The sequence below is a fragment of the Chiloscyllium punctatum genome, chromosome 33 (assembly GCF_047496795.1).
Source record: "Chiloscyllium punctatum isolate Juve2018m chromosome 33, sChiPun1.3, whole genome shotgun sequence".
NCBI lineage: Eukaryota > Metazoa > Chordata > Chondrichthyes > Orectolobiformes > Hemiscylliidae > Chiloscyllium > Chiloscyllium punctatum.
Window position 1 is genome coordinate 56618141 of NC_092771.1, and position 19674 is coordinate 56637814.

Below are 19674 nucleotides of genomic sequence, written 5' to 3' on the forward strand. Positions count from 1 at the left end.
TTTCCTGAAACTGTTGTTGAGGCTGATTTGTTGTGTATTTTCAAACTGTGCCAGACAGATATTTAACCAGAAAGTCGATGAAGCATTATCGAGGTTAGGCAGGAGAATGGCGGTGAAGATTATCAGATCAGCCATGAGTTTGTTGAATGGCGGAGAAGACTCAATGGGCTGAATCGCCGACTCCCAATCCTATATCATTTGATGTAACGCCTTATTTTATTGATAAGTTTAGAATTCTGAGTGGATGGGTTGAAGTGATAGAGAAGGTTTCTCAAACTGATCAGACAGATCAGGAACTAGGCTCATAAACTGATGAACAAGAAATGTGCTGTGGCTTGGATTCATAAATGGCACTGGGCACACCACAGATGGCTATGTGCAGACGCTGTGAGTACTAAAGAAAATTGGTGGATCTTATATTTTTGACAACTTGGTGATCACGCTGGATGATGGATCGTGGTATGATTCACACAGCAAAAGGTTGTGAAAGAATGAATGATTCGTTTCATTTGAAAAGTTTTCTGCAGTTCCAATTCAATTGACTGTTTAAAATACTGATCAGAACTTTGTGTGGAGTATTACATTAAAATTCACAATCCCACTGGATAAAATATTGCACCCGATCTCTCCTTATTTGTGTCACTTTCATTCAATGTAAATTCATAGAAAGTCAAGATGGAATGAAAGGAGGAAAGAAACGTTCCACTCCTTTTCATTATCCCAATGTAACTTACAACAGAATCAAATTGCTTTATTTCGACCTTGATGTGGTATCGATTTATCACAGATCTCCGGTTCAATGAAGGACAAGAGCAAGATTCTCCATCCAATGTACATTAAAGATGCGAGGCACAAAGGGAAACCACAGCTGCTTATGATGGAAGTAACAGCCAGAGTAGGATTCAAATCCACACATGCGCAATGGAAGAGCAACCCATCGCCTTCACCTCTCAGCCACTTCAGCCCATGGCAATGGGGCTCACATGTGACCACATCAAGATTACATACGGGGCACCGAGGGGATATGAAATTCCCTGAGCGGAATCGAATCCACACCATTATGTTTCTGCTTTCAGCGGAATAATAATACCAGCAAAATCCAAGGACTTGTCCACGTCCTTGGAAGGAATACCTTGTCCTTGATTTATTCCGAGTCGGAACTGTCTCAGAATGAACCAGCAAACATGAAATTCCCGTCACATTCACACGCACATTTAGTCCTGACGCATAATTTCTTCAGACAGTTTCTCTCTCACGTGAAGAAGTATATACGGAGAGAGAAGTGAAGGTGATGGTTTAGCTCAATGGGCTTTCTCATATGGCTGAACCTGAAGTGGATAAAATTCCCAGAAATGCAGTGTTGTTCGTTTCATTTTATAATTTTGCTGCAACTTCAATCTGTTCATTGCAATGATCGAAAGTGAATTGGATTTATGTGATTGGAACGTTTAATGTTGCATTCAATTTTGATCTGAATTTATTTCAGCTTAAAGAAAATACCGATGAGAAAAACAGAAGGTTGAACTACAAAACAAGATGCCAGTTTTGATGCTCAGTTACTTTGGCTGATTTCATTGGGTATCAAATGAACCCAACATCATGGCGATTGTCCTCCCATCTTTAAACCATGGGATTAAAGCAGGATTCGATCTCTAAGAGACAGGTCACTTCCTGTCAAGCTTTTCTTGACAATATACAAAATCTGCTCATGTGGAATATTAATAGAAATCTTTCAAAACTCTGAGGTTGTTTTGCTGAATCTTACTCAGCTGCATACGTTTCCGATATTTCTTTGCATCTGAAGGCATCCAAATTAGACATTGTTTCCTCGCACTTTCTAACTCCCCCCGCCCCCAACACACACCATTTTGACACTTTTACCTGGCCACAGGCTGTCTCTCTCGTGGTGAAATTCACTGCTTGTTTGTCTCTAAATGTGCCTTTCCAAATATTTTGGAAACGGATTCTCTGAGTGACAGAAATTCTGCTCCCATCATTTCTTTGTCCTACATCGATGGTTTTGAAAGCCTGACGTTCAGAAATATGCGAACTTGAATGAGTAAATTTACCACTTATTTACTCTCACCAAACCTCAAATCCTGCGGAAAACTTCCATTCGGTTTTACTTGGTTCAGTGTCAAATTTTGCAACACACAAATAAATAAAATTCCATCCCCACTAAACGCCGTCAGCATCGTCTCTAATGTCTTAGCACCCCAGTAAACGCCGGCAGTGTCCTCTCTGAGAGAATCACAGTTTCCCTACAATGCAGAAAGTACAGTTCAGCCAATCGAGTCTGTAGGGACATTCTGAACAGCGTCTCAACCAGACCGAGGTCCCTTCTCTATCCCCGCAGGCCTCTGGCTTGTGATTTCAAATAAACCTTTTGGAATAAAACCTGGCATCCTGTGACTGCTGACCTTATCACTGCGTTACCCATGGCTAATTCACTTAATTTACTGAATTCACTCCATGGACACATCAGCGCAATTTAACATGGCTAATCCACCTAACCTACAGACTTAGCAGCAGTGCGAACCACTGAGCAAATGTACCATCACATTGAACACTATCTGTATCATGTGTAATGGCTTTACACACTGGTAACTCCGCCGAGTGAAAGCAAGCCGCGCCCATCAACCCGAATTCAATGCATCCAAACGCGGTTCTACGCTGTACAACCTCATTGTACACAAAGCTGCTGGAAATGTTTCTGCACTCAGATCTGAATGGGTTTACTCTGGTTTCTTCCTCAGATTCCTGTTTTAAATAAGCATATCAGTCAGGAACAACTCTATATAATGGTTTTCATTGCAACACAAACACAATGTGCAGTTTGCAGAAGTTACATGTTTGCACTTTCACTGGCACTCTGTCTCACCGGGAGCTGCAGTCCTTCTCCATGCGATTGAGATAGCACTGTCCTTCTGTGAAATATCCAATCGAGAATGGAAGGCCAGGCATTAATAACCTTCAGTGGGTAACAGCGCGACAGGTTTAAAATCTTTACGATGCCCCCAGTGGAGAATTGAGCCCTGTGACAGGCGGGACACGAACCACGATACTGTGGAGGACAACAACATCGAAGGAGGCCCTTCAGCCTGTTGTGGCTGCACTTGTCCAACACAACTGCTTAACGACCTGAATCGAGTTTCCCATTGTTTAGCCCATAGTCTTGTATGTTTTGGCATCACAATTTAACATCTCAATTTTTTAAAGGTTAGAACGATTCCCGCCTCTCTGACCCTTTCTGCACATCTACTCAAACCTTTCTGCCTTTTTCCGAAATATCATGGCCCCAGTGTTCGATCTCTCCATCAATAAGAAACGCTTCTATCCATATCCCTCAGCATTTTGTACATCTCAGTCATGTCTTCTCCAATCTCCTCTGCTTGGTGACAAACTACCCCAGTCTGTCCAATCTCTCCTCATAAGTGAAACTCTTCAGCCCAGACAGTATCCCAGTGAATCTCTACTGTAACGTTCCCATTGCGATCACATCCATGCTATACTGTGAATTGCACACAGGAATGTAGCTAGAGCCGAATGAACTTTTTTTCCTATTCTGTTACAGTATGAGGGCGTCGCTGGTTCGGCAGTATTTATTGCTGTCCTTAATTGCACAGCGGGTAGTTGAGACTCAACCATATTGTAGTGAGTCTGGAGTCACATGGAGGCCCGAGCAGGTAAGAATGGCAGTTCCATTCCCTAAACGACGTCAAATGGTTTTGTATTTTCAACAATTGAACAAGGATATATAGGAGTTATTAGATTCGTAATTCCAGATATTTATTGAATCCTAATTCTACCACCTAGCATGGTCGGAGTCAAACACGGGTCCCTAGTGTCTGAATTAACAGTTCAGTGGTTAGTGGTAATAGCGCTCGACCATTGCAGAAATGCAGTGAAACTGATCTTATCCAATGAAGTCGCTTTTCCCCGATTCTGTCCTGTGCCATTTTCCTGAACTTGACCACAACCCCCCCCCTCCCCCCCCGCCCCCAATAATCTCTGGTCCATGTCGGTAAAAGCTGCTACATGAGGATTGATCTCACAACAGTGGTAACCAAATTGATCAAATGGTCTGTAGGTCCCGATGGTGGGATTGGGGCACATTCACCCTGCAACAGTGACTGCAGCAGCACAGACTGATCGGTATCAATGTGAGAGTCTGTATTAGATTCTTCAGTGCCTTAGTGAAATAGAAAATGACTCCACAAACACATGATGAAAGAGCAGCGCCCCGAAAGCTAGTGCTTCAATTAATCCTGTAAGACCATAACCTGGTGTTGGGTGATATTTAACTTTGTACTCCATAGTCCAACACCGGAATCTCCAAATTAATGAAATCGGGGTATGGGATGGAAAGTTCGCTTAGTGATCGTAGGAGGGAACACATCTCTGAGAACGGGTGGCTTTGAATTCTGACATATGAAGCACAGCGATGTGAGCGAGCAGAGCTTGAAGGGAAAAAAAAATCACCTTAGAGAAAATCACCACATTAAAGCAACTGATTCCTTTGTGTTTCACAAAAGACCGGGACACATAGAGCAACAACTGCCGTGACTCGGATTCGAAATGAGGTTACTGTGGCCACAACGCAGATTACTAACCACTATACGATCACGACACCCGACCGGGCGACACACTAGCCGCCAGAAATGTTAGAAAGAGCACCAAGTGCACAATTCAGTGCTTAGCGAACAGTGGCAGATATGTAGGAACTCAGCATGGGCTGACCGTTTAACATCGGTGCCCTCAGAGGCTGTGGTGATTCCATCATTAATGTGCTGAAGGCTGAGATAAATAGATTTCTCCAAAACATCAAAGACTCCGGGGAAAGTGCAGCTTTTGTTACCTGCACATCCACCAATATCATTTATGGTATCCGTTGCTCCCGGTGCGGTCTCCTCTACACTGAGGAGACTGCACACCTCCTAGCAGAGCACTTTAGGGAAAATCTCCAGGACAGCCGCACCAATCAACCACACCGCCCTGTAGCCCAACATTTCAACTCCCCTTCCAACTCTGCCGAAGACAAGGAGGTCCTGGGCCTCCTTCACCGCCGCTCCCTCACCACCAGACGTCTGGAGGAAGAACGTCTCATCTTCCACCTTGGAACACTTCAACCCCAGGTCATCAATGTGGACTTCAATAGTTTCCTCATTTCCCCTTCCCCCACTCCACCCCAGTTCCAAACTTCCAGCTCAGCAATGTCCCCATGACTTGCCCTGACTTGTCCTACCTGCCTATCTTCTTTTCCACCAATCCACTCCACAATTCCCTCGATCCCCTCCCCCCCCCACTCACCTATTGTACTCTATGCTACTTTTCCCCCACTCCCACCCTCCTCTCACTTCTCTCTCCACCCTTCAGGCTGTATTCCTAATGAAGGGACTTTGCCTGAAACGTCGATTTTACTGCTCCTCGGATGCTGTCTGAAACTGTTGTGCTCTTCCAGTACCACTAATCCAGAATCAAGTTTCCAGCATCTGCAGTCATTGTTTTTACCAAGCTTTTATTGAAATGTATGCTTCAATAGCAATGCAGTTTAACATCGGCTACTTCAAGAGTTTCCCCACACAAGGCAGTAACCACTGCTGCCACATAGCCCCAGTTCCTAGCCCCAGAATCAGAGGAACTGAGTGGCGCAGTCGCGAAGATGCAACTTGAAATTGAGATGGGAATGAGGTTGCAGAGATACTCGATGGCTCAAGTGACACAACCGGAGAATGCACGGTATTTCTATGATGGTTTAGAAGCGCAAGCAATTCCGAGGTTGGGAGTGCTTCTCGTCAAAGGCGGGGCAGCAGGGAATATGTGTTCCCGTTTATAATAACAGCAAGCTACAGTGTATCTTGCTGAGACAGCTGAGTGCCACAACTGGAGCGTGAGCAGCTGGTTTGAGTTTTAATTTTGCTTCACTATCACCCAGTTCCCTGGAACGAATTGCTTTCACCATTTTTATTTCCAATTGTTTAATATCTCCCTGTGGTCTGCGGCTTTATTTCTCATGGTTAATTGCACGACTAACTGTTGTATGATCTGCACACTGCTAAATCACGGCCACTACAAGTAAATATGAATCATTGATCTATATCAGAAAACAGTGGTACTCACAGCAGGCGTGCTGCGTAGGTTTGCAGGCGACGCCAGAATTGTAGACAGTGAGGAAGAATAACTAAGATTCAAAAGAATCTTCATCCAATGAGTCGTTGGACTTAAAAACGTAACATGGAGTTCAATCTGGATAAATGGCAGGTATTGCATTTTGGTACAATAAAAAGAGTATGGCTTTGCGTATATTGGAGAACAGGGAAGCTCGGTGTGCAGGTACAAAATTCCTTGTAATTTGCATTACCTACAGACAAGATGGTTCAAAGGCATTTAACATACTTCCCTTCATTGCTCAGTCCTTTGTGTATAGTAGTTGTGACGTTATGTTGAAGCTTTGCAGGACATTGATGAGGCCTCTTCTGGAATATTATGTCCAGTTCTGGTCACCCAGTTGAAGGAATGATATTATTCAGCTGGAGCAGGTTCAGAAAAGGTACACACGCATGTTGTTGTGTGTTGAAGGTTTGAGTTACAATGAAAGGCTGGATAGGCTGAGACTATTTTCAGATTCGAGATTGGGGTGCTGGAAAACCACATCAGGTAACACAGAATCCGAGGAGCGGGAGAATCATTATTTTTTCGTGCAAGTCTCGTTCATCAGGCTCTTCCCCGAAACGTCGATTCTCCTGCTCTTCAGATGCTGCCTGACCTGCTGTGCTTTCCCAGCACAACACTCTCGACTCTGATCTCTCATCTGCAGTTCTCACTTTCTTCTAGTTGAGACTGTTTTCCCTCTAGGTTACGGGTTTGAGCGGCGACCTGACAGAAGTTTATGAATTATTGAGAGGCAAGTGAGTTAACGATAGCTGCCTTTTCCCAGGATGGGGATTTCAAGGCGATAAGGGATATGTTTAAGATGAAAAGAGAGAGATTGTTTTTAAAAAAAAGTCATGTGAGGCATTTTTTTTAGGGAAGGTATTTTACGTGTGCAATTAACTTGCTGAGGAAGTGATTGATGAGGGTACGTTTGCCACATTTAATGGACAATTGATTCCAAACATGAATGGGAAAGTGGGATTGGTTGGACTGACGGGCCTGTTTTCATGCTGTATGAATCTATGATTGACGCGATGGAGCAGGCAGCTGGTTGGGATTAACAACCGCATTGACAGCATAACCGAACACCTGATGGGATATGTAATCCTGCTGGAGTCTCCAGAGGTTGTTTTGCTCAGTGATCCCTTCCCACACACGGGACTGGTGAACGGTCTCTCCCCAGTGTTACTGATTTAAAACGTTTCCATATCTGTGGTTAATTGAATCTCTTCCTGCAGTTCCCACATTGCCCTGCTTTCTCTGTCGTATCGGTGTCATTTTTACAACCCAGGGTGAACGATCCTTTCAAATTGTGTCCACACAGATACAAATTCCGTTTTCCATGTTGTGAATGTGTTTTCTTTGTTTCTCATTCACCCACAGGGTGTGAGTATCACTGGTCAGGACAACATTTATTTTTCGCCCCTTGTTCATTGCTGTCTGGCTGCACCACACACTCGGGTACGGTCCCAGCCTCGGGTGTCTGTCTGTGGGCAGTCTGCACATTTTCTGTGTGTTTGCGTTTTTATTTCTCCCTCTGACCAAAGATGTGCCAGTTACAGGGATGAACAATGGGGAATGCAGGCTTATGGGACAGGGAATACCGTGGGGACTGTTGGGATGCGCTTCGGATGGACTGTGTGGACTGGACGGGCTTACCAGACTGCTTCCCCACACGGTGGAGATTCCTGAATTAAGGGTCAGCTCATGTTTTTCTGGTCCTGGAGTGTCTCGTAGGCAGGACTGGGTGAAGATGGTTGAATCCCCTGCATAAGGGACATGAATGAATGGGATTGCAGGAAATTAAAGTTATTATCTCTGTTCCTGAGGTCAGGCTTGCATTCCAGGTTTTATTCGTCGAACTTAAACATCACCGTTTCCGTGTCCCAGTCGCCAAAGATGACAAGTTTAAAATATCACCCTAACACCACCTTTTCCAGGTTGAAGTGTTGACTGTGTGGAAGAAACTGATACTGAGCTGATGCAAGCAAATGTAGCTGCCACCGCCAGTGTCGGTAACACAGATCCAAATAGCAAAATCATCTTTGAAACCCACCACTGCAAAGTTAAGTGCTCAACACGCTCCAGTTGTGCCACTCGACTGTCTTAGCAAGATGCACTGTAGATCGCTATGAGAGTATAAACGGGGACAACCATTCCCTTGAACAGGACCACACACAACCTAGGAATTTCTTGCATCTCTGTACCATCATAAAACGACTGCACACTCAACTGTTGCATCACTGGAGCCAGAGAGTAACTCCGCGACTCATTCCCATCCCCATTTCCGTTTGGATCTGGGCGGCTGTGCTGCAGTTTCTCTGCTTCCGAAAATGGGAACTGGGATTATGTGTGATTACCTGCAACACTGGTTACAACTTGAGGAAGCTGGTGAAGTCGCCGATGTTAAGCTAAAATGCTATTAGAGCATACATCTCAACAATATCCTGTACTGTCCCCCGAATCTTTGATGTTTTGTCAAAATCTATCAATCTCAGTTTTGAACATTCTTATTCAAGGCATCTCCACAGTTTCTGAGGACATCGAACTGAAAGATTCAGCTCATTCTCAGTTCCCACATATCTGTCACTGTTCGCTGGGTACTGATATTATACATTTGCTGTTCTTCCGAACATTTCCTCTGCGAGTTTATTTATTGCTGCTTGCCAGCATCCTGTTCCGTGATTGCTGTGATCGTGGTTGTCGTTATTTTGCATTGTGACCACAGCAACCTCGATTTGAAACCAAATCACGGCACTAAGTGTTCTCTCCGTTGTCCTTTTTGTGAGACATGCTGAGAAATTAATTGTTTTACCTTCGAATTCCGCTCTCTCACATCTCTGCGTTTCATATATCAGGATTCAAACACAGCCGTTGTCGGAGATTTCTCTCCTTCCCACGATCATTAAACCTCCTTTCCGTCCCTCCCCCATTTCTCTGAGGCAATTCCCAATCTATCACTCTCTTTCACATTCATACTGTTCTGTCTGTGCTGCTGCTGCGGTGACTGTTGTTGGGTGAACGTGCCCCAATCCCACCATCGGGACCTTCAAACAAATTGATCCATTTGGATACCACGGTTGTGAAATCAATCCCCATGCAGCGGCTTTTACTGACATAGGCCAGAGACAATTGGAGCGTCAGGCTCATGGAAAAGACCCAGGGCAGTTTCGGTGAAAATACATTTTATTGGAAAAGATCAGATTTGTGGCATTCTGCGTTGGTCTTGTGATAATTTCATAGGACTGATAATCCAGAGACCGAGGTAATAGTCTGGGTACTCGGGCTTGGAGTCCCACCGTACCATGATCGTCAAATTTGAATTCAATAAATATCTGCAAGGAAGAATCTAATGACTACTATATATCCATTGACAATTGTTGAAAATAAATCTGTTTCACTGATGTCATTTCGGGATGGAATTTGCTATCTTTACTTGGTCTGGGTTGCATGTGACTTCAGTCTCATAGCAATATGGTTGAGGCTCAACTGCCCTCTGGGCAATTAGGAATGGGTAAGAAATTCTGCTTAACCAGGATCGCCCTCATACTGATCCAGAAATTTTAAAACAATCACTCATTAGGCTCAAGCAAGAGCGTTGTGTGCACTTTTGCAAGTCACATTACAGCAGGGATGTGATCACACTGAGACCATTGCAGGAGATATTTACCGGGATATTGTTTGGGCTGAGGAGTTTCAGTTAGGAAGAAAGACAGGACGGAGTGGAGTGTTTGTCGCAGAGCAAAGGAGATGTAGAGAAGACATGAATGAGTTAGGGTTTGGACAGGGTTGACTGAACGAGTTTCCCATTGATGGAGGGATCGATATGCAGAGGGCAGAGATTTAAGGAGAAAGGCTGAATAGTTTGAGAAGATGTGTAGAAAAGATTTATCAGCCAGCGCGGGGGGTGGGGGGTGGGGCGGTTGGAATTTGGAATACGTTGTCTGTATTGTTCAGTAAGGCAGAAACCCTATTGACATGAATAAATATTAAGATGTGAATTTGTGATGCCAAAACATATAAGGCTGTGCGATAAACATAGTGAAATAGGATTCAGTTCATTAAGCAGTTGTTTTTGACAACTGTGGCCACAATTAGCTGAAGGGCCTCCTTTGACAGTCTTGTCCTCGGTAGTATAATGGTTAGTGTCCCCATCTGTCCCAGGGCTCAATTCTCCGCTGGGGACAGTGTAAACGTTTTAAAACTGTCGCTCCATTCCCAAATGCGGGTATTGATATTTGTCCTTCCATTCTCGATGGGACATGTCGCAGGAAGGACACTGCTGCCTGGATCAAGGTGAGGAAGGGCTACAGCTCTCAGGGATGCAGAGCGTCAGTGAACGTGCAAACATGTGACTTCTGTAAGCTGCATTTTGTGACTGTGTTGGAATGATAAACATTTGACAGACTTGCTCCAGATTGAAGTGTTTACCGGAAGCACGAAGGTGCGGAATAAACAGGGTAAAAGCATTCAAATATGAGTGCAGAAACACTTCCCTCAACATGAATGAAATCGTACAGTAGAGGGCAGTGTTTCGATACATTGAATTTGGGTTGATTTGCATTGATGAGGCTGAGTTACCAGGGTATAAAGCCATTAATAAAATGATACAGCATTTGCTCACTATGACAGAACATTGACTCAGTAATTCGCACTGCAGTTCGGTCAAAGGGTTAGGGTGATTGGCAAAGTTAAATTGCCGTCTCATGTCCAGGGAGTGAATGAAGCATATTAAGAGTGAATTAACCATGGGTTACGCGGGGACAAGGTCAGAAGTCAGAGAATGCCAGGTTATAGACCTTCAGGTTTATTTGAAATCGTAAGGGGGAGGGCTGCCCCTTCTTCAGGTGAAATATGCGGGAATAGGGAGGAGAACAAGGTCTTGGTGAGATGCTCTTTCAAAAGTCGACACCAGCTTAATTGGCTAAAATGACCTTTCTGCACTTTAGGATTCTGTGATTCTATCGGAGAGGGTAATGGCGGTGATTACTGGGGGGTAAAGCCATTAGAGACGATGCTGACGGGGTGAACTGCGGATGACATTTTATTCACTTGTTGCCTTGGAAAATTTACAACAGTTATCCCTGTATTAAGGAAGATTTAATGGGGCTTTTTCAGGTTATGAAATGTTTGGACAGAGTAGATAGGTGGAAAATTCCCTCTTTCAAGTAAATAAATATCTCGACGTCAGGCATTCAAAGCATTTGATAAAACCTTTGAAGGACAAGGAAATGATGAGAGCAGAATCGCTGTCAATCCAATAATCTGTTTTTCAAAATATTTGTAAAGTCACATTTGGTGACATACAAGGAATAAATTTCACAAGGGGAGAGACAGCGTGTGGCTAGATAAAGGTGTTGGGGTGGGATGTAGCCGGTCGGAAGTTGCAGGGAAACAATGCCTAAGTTGGTTGACTTAAAATGTAATGACATTTCATGAACGCGTGCAGCTGAATATGATGCGGTTACAAAAACTCTGGATTTCGGAAGATTTGGCATAATATTCCACTTAAACCATTGTAAATGTAACTGAGTGGATTTTTCTTATTGAGAAGGGAAGATATTACATAATGAATAGGAAATGATCAGTTGCTTGGAGATCTACTTCCTGCTTTAATCATATGCGTTAAGAATGGACCAAACATTATGGTGTTTGTCCTATTTAATACTTGGTGAAATCTGGCAAAGCAACGAGCACCAAACTGGTGGGTTTTCTTCTGCAATTGAACCCTCTGTTTTTCTAAGCAGTATTTTCCTTAAGCTGAAATGAAGTCAGAGCAAATTTGAATACAACGTTTATCATTCCAATGAGATAAATCTAATTCACTTCCGATTATTACAATGAACATTGTGAGGTTGCAGCAAAATTAAAATTAAACAAACAAAACAGTGTTTCTTGCGATCTAATTTAATTCAGGGTCAGCCATATCAGAAAGTCCATTGAGCCACAACATTACCTTTATTGCCCCCCTCCATGGCTGCTTCTTCACGTGAGAGAGAAAGTGACTGAAGAAATTATGAGTCAAATGTAGGTGTGAATATGATGGAAAATTCTTTTTCTACGTTTCACTCTGACATAGTTCTGACTCAGAATGTATCAATGACAGCTATTCCTACTGTGAACATGGCTATTTATTGGTATTTGTTGTTATTATAATTCTGGTGAAAGCAGAAACACAATGACGGTGTTGGAGTAGGTGTGAGGGGGTCAGGGTGAAGATGATGGAATGAGCGTGAGTTGCTCAGGGTGAGAGTGATGGAGTGAATGTGAGGGGGTCAGGGTGACGGTGATGAAGGGAGTGTGAGGGGGTCAGTGTGATAGTGAAGGAGTGAGTGAGAGGGGATCAGGATGACGGTAATAGAGTGTGAGTGAGGGGTTCAGGGTGAATGTGATTGAGCGAGTGTGAGGGGTTCAGGGTGAGGGTGATGGAGTGAGTGTGAGGGGGTCAGGAGGACGGTGATGGAGTGAGTGTGGGGGTTCAGGGTGAATGTGATTGAGCGAGTGTGAAGGATTCATTGATGGTGATGGTATGAGTGTGAATGGGTCAATGTGACTGTGATGGAGTGAGTGAGAGGGAGTCACTGTGACTGTGATGGAGTGAGTGTGAGGGAGTCAGGGTGACAGTGATGGAGGGAGTGTGAATGGATCAGTGTGACTGTGAGAGAGTGAGTGTGAGGGGGTCACGGAGAGGGTGATGGAGTGAGTGTGAGTGGTTCAGGGTGATGGTGATGGAGTGAGTGTGAGGGTGTCAATTTGTCTGTGATGGAGTGAGTGTGAGGTGGTCAGGGTGACGGAGATGGAGTGAGTGTGACGTGTTCAAGGTGACTGTGATTTAACGAGTGTGAGGTTGTCAGTGTGAGGGTGAGGGAGGGAGTGTGTGGGTGTCAGGGTGCGGTGATGGAGTGAGTGTGAGGGTAAATGGGTGACAGTGATGGATTGAGTGTGAGGGGATCAGTGTGACGGTGATGGAGTGAGATTGAGGGGATCAGGGTGAAAGTGAGGGAGTGAGTGTGAGGGGGTCGGGGTGATTGTGTTGGTGTGTTTGTGAGGGGGTCAGTGTGAAGGTGATGGAATGACTGTGAGGGTGACAGTCTGACGGTGATGGAGTGAGTGTGAGGGGGTTAGGGTGACGGTAATGGAGTGAGTGTGTGGGGGTCATGGTGACAGTGATGGAGTGAGTGTGAGGGGGTGAGGGTGACGGTGATGGAGCGTGTGTGAGGGGGTCAGTGTGACATGAATGGAGTGCGCATGAGGGGGTCAGAATGACAGTGATGCAGTGAGTGTGAGGGGGTCAGGGTGATGGTGATGGAGTGAGTGTGGGGGGGTTAGTGTGACGGTGATGGAGTGCGTGTGAGGGGGTGAGACTGACGGTGATGTAGTGATTGTGAGGTGGTGAGAGTGACGCTGATGGAGTGAGTGTGAGTGGGTCAGAGTGACGGTGATGGAGTGATTGTGAAGGGGTCAGGGTGGCGTTGATGGAGTGAGTGTGAGTGGGTCAGAGCGATGGTGATAGAGTGAGTGTGAGGGGATGAGGGTGACGGTGATGTAGTGAGTGTGGGGGGTCAGGGTGACATGAATGGAGTGCGTGTGAAGGAGTCAGGATGACAGTGACGGAGTGTGTGTGAGGGGGTGAGGTTGACGGTGATGGAGTGAGAGTGAGGGGATCAGGTTGATGGTGATGGAGTGAGTGTGAGTGGGTCAGGATTATAGTGATGATGTGAGTGTGAAGAGGTCAGTGTGACGGTGTTGGACTGAGTGTGAGGGGGTGAGGGTGACGGTGATGGAGTGAGTGAGAGGGGGGTCTGTGTGCCATTGATGGAGTGAGTGTGAGGGGGTGAGGGTGACAGTGATGGAGTAATTGTGTGGGGGTCAGGGTTACGGTGATGGAGTGATTGTGAGATGATCAGGGTTACAGTCATGGAGTGAGTGTTAGGGGGTCAGGGTAACGGTGATGGAGTGTATGTGATGGAGTCAGTGATGGCGTGAGTGTGAGGGAGACAGGATGCCAGTGAAAGAGTGTATGTGAAGGGTTAAGGGTGACGGTTATGGAGTGATTGTGAGGGGGTCAAGGTTACAGTAATGGATGAAGTTTGAGTTGGTCAGGTTGACAGTGCTGGAGTTTGTGTCAGGGGGTCAGGGTGACGATGATGGAGTGAATGTGAGGGGTCTGGGTGACAGTGATGGAGTTGAGTGTGAGGGGGTCAGGGTGACGTTGATGGTGTGAGTGTGAGGGGGTCAGGGTTGTGGTGATGGAGTGAGTGTGAGCGGGTGAGTGTGATAGTGATGGAGTGAGTGTGAGGGGATTAGGATGACGGTGACGGAGTGAGTGTGAGGGGGTCAGGGTGACGGTGATAGAGTGAGTGTGAGGAGGTCTAGGTGAAGTTGATGGAGCGTGTGTGAGGATGTCAGGCTGTTGTTGATGGAGTGAGTGTGAAGCGGTCAGGGAGACAGTGATGCTGTGAGTATGAACGGGTCAGTGTGATGGTGATGGAGTGAGTGTGAGGGGGTCAGTGTGACGGTGATGGAGTGAGTGTGAGGGGGCCAGAGTGATGGTGATGGAGTGATTTTGAGGGTGCCAGGGTGTTGGTGATGGAGTGAGTGTGAGGGGGTGAGTGTGACAGCAATGAAGTGAGTGTGATGTGTCATGGTGATGCTGAATTTGTGAGTGTGAGGGGATGAGTGTGACGGTAATGGAGTGAGTGTGAGGGGTTCACTTCGACGTTGATGGAGTGAGTGTGAGGGGATCAGGGTTACAATGATGGTGTGAGTGTGAGGGGTCAGTGTGACAGCGATGGAGTGAGTGTGAGGTGGTCAGGTTGACGGTGATGGAGTGAGTGTGAGGGGGTCAGTGTGACGGTGATGGAGTGATTGTGAGGGGGTCAGTGTGACAGTGATGGAGTGAGTGTGAGGGGGTCAGGTTGACGGTGATGGAGTGAGTGTGAGGGGGTCAGTGTGACGGTGATGGAGTGATTGTGAGGGGGTCAGTGTGACTGTGATTTAACGAGTGTGAGGTTGTCAGTGTGAGGGTGAGGGAGGGAGTGTGTGGGGGTCAGGGTGCAGTGATGGAGTGAGTGTGAGGGTGTCAGGGTGACAGTGATGGATTGAGTGTGAGGGGATCAGTGTGACGGTGATGGAGTGAGATTGAGGGGATCAGGGTGAAAGTGATGGAGTGATTGTGAGGGGGTCAGGGTGTTGGTGATGGAGTGAGTGTGAGGGGGTGAGTGTGACAGCAATGAAGTCGGTGTGATGTGTCATGGTGATGCTGAAGGTGTGAGTGTGAGGGGATGAGGGTGACGGTAATGGAGTGAGTGTGAGGGGTTCACTTCGACGTTGATGGAGTGAGTGTGAGGCTGTCAGCGTGACAGTGATGGTGTGAGTGTGAGGGGATCAGGGTTACAATGATGGTGTGAGTGTGAGGGGGTCAGTGTGACAGTGATGGAGTGAGTGTGAGGTGGTCAGGTTGACGGTGATGGAGTGAGTGTGAGGGGGTCAGTGTGACGGTGATGGAATGATTGTGAGGGGGTCAGTGTGACGGTGATGGAGTGATTGTGAGGGGGTCAGTGTGACTGTGATGGAGTGAGTGCGAGGGAGTGAGGGTGACGGTGATAGATTGATTGGGGGGGGTCAGGGACACCGTGATGGAGTGAGTGTGAAGGATCAGTGTGACATGAATGGAGTGCGTGTGAGGTGGTCAGAATGACAGTTATGGAGTGAGTGTGAGGGGGTCAGGATGACAGTTATGGAGTGAGTGTGAGGGGGTCAGGATGACCTTTATTGAGTGAGTGTGAGAGGGTCAGAGTGACGGTGATGGAGTGAGTGTGACGTGGTCAGTGTGTTGGTGATGGAGTGAGTGTGGGGGTGTGAGGCTGACGGTGATGGATTGAATGTGAGGGGGTCAGGGTGACAGTGATGCAGTGAGTGTGAGGGTTTCAGGCTGACGGTGACGGAGTGAGTGTGAGGGGGTCAGGGAGACAGTGATGGAGTGATTGAGAGGGGGTCAGGGTGTCGGTGATGGAGTGAGTGTGAGGGGGTCAGCTTGACATGAATGGAGTAAGTGTAAGGTGGTCAAAATGACAGTGATGCAGTGTGAGTGAGGGGGTCAGGTTGACAGTGATGGAGTGAGTGTGAGGAGGGTCAGTGTGATGGTGATGGAGTATGTGTGAGGAGGTGAGAGTGACGGTGATGTAGTGATTGTGACGTGGTGAGGGTGAAGCTGATGGAGTGAGTGTGAGGGGATCAGGGTGACTTTGATTGAGTGAGTGTGAGGGGGCCAGGGAGACTGTGATGGAGTGACTGTGAGTGCGCCAGTGTGACTTCCATGGAGTGAGTGTGATGGGGTCAGGTTGGCGGTGATAGAGTGATTGTAAGGGGGTGAGGGTCTTGGTGATGGAGTGAGAGTGAAGGGGTCCGGGTGATGGTGATGGAGAGAGTGTGAGGGGGTCAGTGTGACGGTGATGGAGTGATTGTGACGGGGTCAGTGTGACTGTGATGGAGTGAGTGCGAGGGGGTGAGGGTGACGGTGATGGAGTGAGTGTGAGGGGGTCAGTGTGACTGTGATGGAGTGAGTGTGAGGTGGTCAGTGTGACGGTGATTGAGTGAGTGTGAGGTGGTCAGGATGACATTTATGGAGTGAGTGTGAGAGGGTCAGAGTGACGGTGATGGAGTGAGTGTGACGTGGTCAGTGTGATGGCGATTGACTGAGTGTGGGGTGGTCAGTGTGATGGTGATGGAGTGAGAGTGAGGGGGTCCGGGTGACGGTGATGGAGTGTGTTTGAGGGGGTCGGGGTGATGGTGATGGAGTGTGTGTGAGGGCTCAGTGTCACAGTTATGGAGTGAGTGTGAGGCTGTCAGGCTGACAGTGATGGAGTGAGTGTGAGGCGCAGCGTGACAGTGATGGAGTGAGTGTGAGGGGGTCAGCTTGTCATGAATGGAGTGCGTGTTAGGTGGTCAAAATGACAGTGATGCAGTGTGTGTGAGGGGGTCAGGCTGACAGTGATGGAGTGAGTGTGAGGGGGTCAGTGTGACGGTGATTGAGTGAGTGTGAGGTGGTCAGGATGACATTTATGGAGTGAGTGTGAGAGGGTCAGAGTGACGGTGATGGAGTGAGTGTGACGTGGTCAGTGTGATGGCGATTGAGTGAGTGTGGGGTGGTCAGTGTGATGGTGATGGAGTGAGAGTGAGGGGGTCCGGGTGACGGTGATGGAGTGTGTTTGAGGGGGTCGGGGTGATGGTGATGGAGTGTGTGTGAGGGCTCAGTGTCACAGTTACGGAGTGAGTGTGAGGCTGTCAGGCTGACAGTGATGGAGTGAGTGTGAGGCGCAGCGTGACAGTGATGGAGTGAGTGTGAGGGGGTCAGCTTGTCATGAATGGAGTGCGTGTTAGGTGGTCAAAATGACAGTGATGCAGTGTGTGTGAGGGGGTCAGGCTGACAGTGATGGAGTGAGTGTGAGGAGGTTCAGTGTGACGGTGATGGAGTATGTGTGAGGAGGTGAGAGTGACGGTGATGTAGTTATTGTGACGTGGTGAGGGTGAAGCTGATGGAGTGAGTGTGAGGGGATCAGTAAGACGTTGATTGAGTGAGTGTGAGGGGGCCAGGGTGACGGTGATGGAGTAACTGTGAGTGTGCCAGTGTGACTTCCATGGAGTGAGTGTGATGGGGTCAGGTTGGCGGTGATAGAGTTATTGTAAGGGGGTGAGGGTATCGGTGATAGAGTGAGAGTGAAGGGGTCCGGGTGACGGTGATGGAGAGAGTGTGGGGGGGCCAGTGTGACTGTTATGGAGTGAGTGCGAGGGGGTGAGGGTGACGGTGATGGAGTGAGTGTGAGGGGGTCAGTGTGACTGTGATGGAGTGAGTGTGAGGGGGTGAGGGTGATGGTGATAGAGTGAGTGTGAGGGGTCAGTGTGACTGTGATGGAGTGAGTGTGAGGGGGTCAGTGTGACGGTGATGGAGTAAGTGTGAGGGGGTCAGGGTGACGGTGATGGAGTGAGTGTGAGAGGGTCAGGTTGACGTTTATTGAGTGAGTGTGAGAGGGTCAGAGTGACGGTGATTGAGTGAGTGTGGGTGGTCAGTGTGACGGTGATGGAGTGAGAGTGAGGGGGTCCAGGTGACGGTGATGGAGCATGTTTGAGGGGGTCGGGGTGATGGTGATGGAGTGTGTATGAGGGGGTCAGGGTGACAGTGATGGAGTGAATATGAGAGGATCAGGCAGACGGTGATGGAGTAAATGTGAGGGGGTCAGTGTGACAGCGATGGAGTGAGTGTGAAGGTTTCAGGTTGACAGTGATGGAGTGCGTGTGAGGCGCAGCGTGACAGTGATGGAGTGAGTGTGAGGCACAGCGTGACGGTGATGGAGTGAGGGTGAGGGGGTCAGGGTGACGGTGATGGAGTGTCTGTGAGGGGAGAAAGTGAGGACTGCAGATGCTGGAGATCAGAACTCAAAATGTGTTGATGGAAAAGCGCAGCAGTTCAGACAGCATCCAAGGAACAGGAGAACCGACGTTTCGGGCATGACTGTGAGGGTGTCAAGGTGACATTGATGGAGTGTGTGTGAGGCGGGCAGGGTGACGGTGATGGAGTGACAGTGAAGGGGTCAGGGAGATGGTGATGAGTGAGTGTGAGGGGGTCAAGCTGACGGTGATGGAGTGAGTCTGAGGGGGTCAGGGTGACAGTGATGGAGTGAGTCTGAGAGGATCAGGCAGACGGTGATGGAGTGAGTGTGAGGGGGTCAGGGAGACGGTGATGGAGTGACAGTGAGGGGGTCAGGGTGACGTTAATGGAGTGAGTGTGAGGGTGTGAGGGTGACGGTGATGGAGTGAGTGTGAGGGGATCAGGGTGACATGAATGGAGTGCGTGTGAAGGAGTCAGGATGACAGTGATGGAGTGTGTGTGAGAGGGTCAGAGTGATGGTGATGGAGTGAGTGTGAGGGGCTGAGGGTGACAGTGAAAGAGTGATTGTGAGGGGGTCAGGGTGACGGTGATGAAGAGATTGTAAGGGGGTCAGGGTGACGGTGATGGAGTGAGTGTGAGGGGGGGTCAGTGTGACGGTGATGGAGTGAGTGTGAGGGGGTGAGAGTGACAGTGATGGAATGAGTGTGAGGAAGTCAGGTTGATGTTTATGGAGTGAGTGTGAGAGGGTCAGGGTGACGCTGATGGATTGAGTGTGAAGGTGTCAGGGTGACGGTGTTGGAGTGAGTGTGAAGGGGCCAGTGTGACGGTCATGGAGTGAGAGTGAGGGTGTCAGTGTGACAGTGATGGAGTGAGTGTTGAGTGTTTCAGGGTGACGACAATGGTGTGTGTCTGAGGGGGTCAGTGTTACAGTGATGTTGTCAGTGTGAGGGGTCAGTGTGACGGTGATGGAGTGATTGTGAGGATGTAAGAGTGACGGTGATTGTGTGAGTGTGAGGGCGTGAGGATGAAGGTGATGGAGTGATTGTGTGGGGGTCAGGGTGATGGTGATGGAGAGATTGTGAGGGGGTCAGAGTGACGGTGATGGTGTGAGTGTGAGGGGGTGAGGTTGACGG